The sequence below is a fragment of the Silene latifolia genome, chromosome 1 (assembly GCF_048544455.1).
Source record: "Silene latifolia isolate original U9 population chromosome 1, ASM4854445v1, whole genome shotgun sequence".
NCBI classification, from domain to species: domain Eukaryota; kingdom Viridiplantae; phylum Streptophyta; class Magnoliopsida; order Caryophyllales; family Caryophyllaceae; genus Silene; species Silene latifolia.
The window spans coordinates 167,387,610-167,391,116 of record NC_133526.1 but is presented as its reverse complement, the minus strand read 5'-3'; positions in this window follow the sequence as shown (position 1 = coordinate 167,391,116).

The window sequence follows — 3,507 nt, the reverse complement described above, 5'->3', positions numbered from 1 at the left end:
GCAAGGTATTGCACAAACAAAGGCAAGTACGACACATATGTACAAAAGACAGTTTTGTTGTGAAGACGCGACGGTGTGACTAGGTTATGAGTTCATTAAAGATCGTGGATGACCTCTTGTGTTTGAACTCAGGGTGCAAGACGTTGAACTTAGACTCGAGTGTCGACTTTGGCATAGTGATGCCTAGACAGACAACTTCTGACTCAGTTTGGATGTGTGTTGATGGCATGACGCCGTTACACAAGACATGTACACAAACTTGACCTCTGACCCGTAATGTAGGGGAAATGCGGGTTTAATACCCTAGAGGTTTTGACTCTGCTAACGCCATTGAAGATGTCTCGACAATTAGGCGACACGACCTAGACCAGAAGGTAGGTATTAACTCCGGCGAACACTCGACTTTATCTAGACGACTTGACTTGAAATCGACTGGACTCTAATCGACTCGAGGCTGAATCGGAAAGGTGGACTGAAATTTACGAAAATAGAAATTTTCAAAAAGATTCATTTGTCGTTTTATGGACGGTTTCCGAAGAGTAAGGATCTTTAGAAGGTCGGCCAGTTGAAAGGGTTATCTTAGGTTTGTTTTCAAAAGACGGTTTTAAGTTAAGATTGCGGCGGCTATGAAAACAATGTGTTGTTTCCGAAGACGGTTTTTGAAATTCCGAATCACGGATTAGAAAATCGAGAATCGAATAATTTGGAATCGTCATCACAATGGCCATGAAAACGGTTAAATTCGTTTTCAAAGAAATTGAAATTGGGTTGAAAATTTGAAAACGGTTAGATTTGTTTTCAAAGATTGAGTTTTGTTTTGAAATCTGAAAACGGTTAAATTGGTTTTCAAAGATTCGATTTTGAATTGAAATTTGAAAACGGTTAAATTTGTTTTCAAATGATTTGAAATTGGATTTGAAATTTGAAAATGGTTAAATTTGTTTTCAAATGGTTTGATTTTTGATTTGAAATTTGAAAACGGTTAGATTTGTTTTCAAATATTTGAAATTGGATTTGAAATTTGAAAACGGTTAGATTTGTTTTCAAATATTTGAATTTTGATTTGGATTTTGAAAACGGTCAAAGTTGTTTTCAATATTTGATTTTGAATTTAAATTTGAAAACGGTTAAATTTGTTTTCAAATGATTTGATTTTGAATTTGAAATTTGAAAACAGTTAGATTTGTTTTTAAATATTTGGAATTTGATTGAAATCTGAAAACGGTTAAATTTGTTTTCAAAGATTGAGTTTTGATTTGAAATCTGAAACCGGTTAAATTTGTTTTCAAAGACTTGATTTTGAATTGAAATTTGAAAACTGTTAAATTTGCTTTCAAAGGGTTTGAAGTTGAATTTGAAATTTGAAAACGGTCAGATTTGTTTTCAAAGATTTGATTTTGAATTCGAAACTTGAAAACGGTCAAATTTGTTTTCAAAGATTCGATTTTGAATTTGAAACTTGAAAACGGTCAAATTTGTTTTCAAAGATTTAATTTTGAATTTGAAATTTGAAAACTGTTAAATTTGTTTTCAAAGTTTTAATTTTGAATTTGAAATTTGAAAACTGTTAAATTTGTTTTCAAAGTTTTAATTTTGAATTTGAAATGACGAGGATTGAATTCGTCATTACGACGGGTTAGAAATCCGTTTTAACCTTTGAAAGACGGTATGCAAATCGAAAAAGTGTGAGAATTGAAATAGTCATTACGACGGCTTAGAAAAGCCAAATTTGATTTCGAAAACGAGATTTGAAATTTGGAAAGTTGCACGGGTTGAAATTGTCATTACGACGTTTAAAAAACGTTTTTGTTTAAAAACTGATTTCGAATTTTGAAAATTCGAAGGTAGAATTCGTCATTACGACGGCATAAAAGGGCGCTTTGCGAATGCAACGGTCGGCGAGGGACCGAGGTTTGAAATGGCCATCACGATGACGTAAAAGGTGTTTTGAAATGGTTTGTGAAAACCGGAGTTTGAAATCGTCATTACGACGGCATGAAAAGGTGCATTTGAAATGGTTATAAAAACCGGGTTTTGAAATGGCCATTATAACGGCATAAAAAAAGGTGCTTTGAAACGGTTGTAAAACCGGGTTTGAAATCGTCATTACGATGGCATAAAAAGGTGTGCAACGGTCGGCGGAAGACCGAGGTTTGAAACGGCCATTATAACGGCATGAAAAGGTGTTTTGAAACGGTTGTAAAAGCCGAGATTGAAAATCGTCATTAGGACGGCCTAAAAAGGTGTGCTTTTTAAAATGGTTGGAGAAAACCGGGTTTGAAAATCATCATTACGACGGCCTAAGAAGGCGTGTTGTTTGAAATGGTTGTAGAAAACCGGGTTTGAAAATCGTCATTACGACGGCCTAGAAAGGCGTGTAACGGTCGGCAAGACCGAGGTTTGAAACGGCCATTATAACGGCGCAAAAAGGTGTTTTTGAAAGTTTGAAATGACACGGAAGGACTTATGATCACATAACATATAAGCACTCACAGTTTATTATATTATGCATAATGCTGACACGGGTTTTGGCTTAAAATGGTGGGTTACACACCAAGCAATCAAACCCCGATTTTCGAGAGAGATACTAATCCAAACAAAATGTGTAAGGAGGGTGCCCTAGCCTTGTGCACGAAGGAAGTGAAAGCTCTTTGACGAAACAGAAATGTGTAACGTCAACGGCATGCTTGACTCAATCGGGATTCGAAACGCGGGAATGAGAAAACTCACGCCGACGAGGCGAGCCAATTGGTCGATAAAGGTTAGGTTGTGGGCCCGGACAAGGAACCCGACTTATGACCATAATATCAGTTAATGCACTTTAACCACGACCTCGTTCGAGTTTCGCCTCTAAGGATCACAAAGGCACAAGTGTCCTAGTTATCCCCAGCGGAGTCGCCAATCTGTGGACATGGGCCACGGGCCGGTCTGTGGATTTGGGCCACCTACCAATCTGCGGTCATGGGCCACCTGCACGCCAAGCCAATCTGTTGACATGCAGCGGTCTTTTGAAAGCCACGCTCGGTGGCGTTGAAATGCTTTCGACCGGATCGCTTTAGATCGGTCGGTTTCGCCTCGGTAAAGATCTCGAAACGATTGGAGATGTTCGGAGTCGCCACCAAGCATTTGTGGGATGCTTGGAACCCGTTCGAATGCACTTTATACCTAGGTCAATCAAGGCAAAAATTGGTGTTTGACATAGGTACTAAAGATAAGGACTCGTCCCCCTTTTAGCATTTTATGCCTAAAATGACTCTCGTACGCCCTGGATACGGCCATCCACTATCCAAGGTTCTGAGTAAGGGGTGAGGGTACGTATTGGGAAGCCCTTTAATCGGACACCCAATCCCGCCCGCGTTAGCGGCCTCTACTGATCGATCGTGGTTGTTTAAGTGCAAGAGTTGATAAAACGGTAAATGCATGAATGCACATCCAAAGGTTTAACCTAACATGTGAGAGCTTTCTATGTCGGTTGATTAATCCAAATATCAAGTAATTGATGTCGAG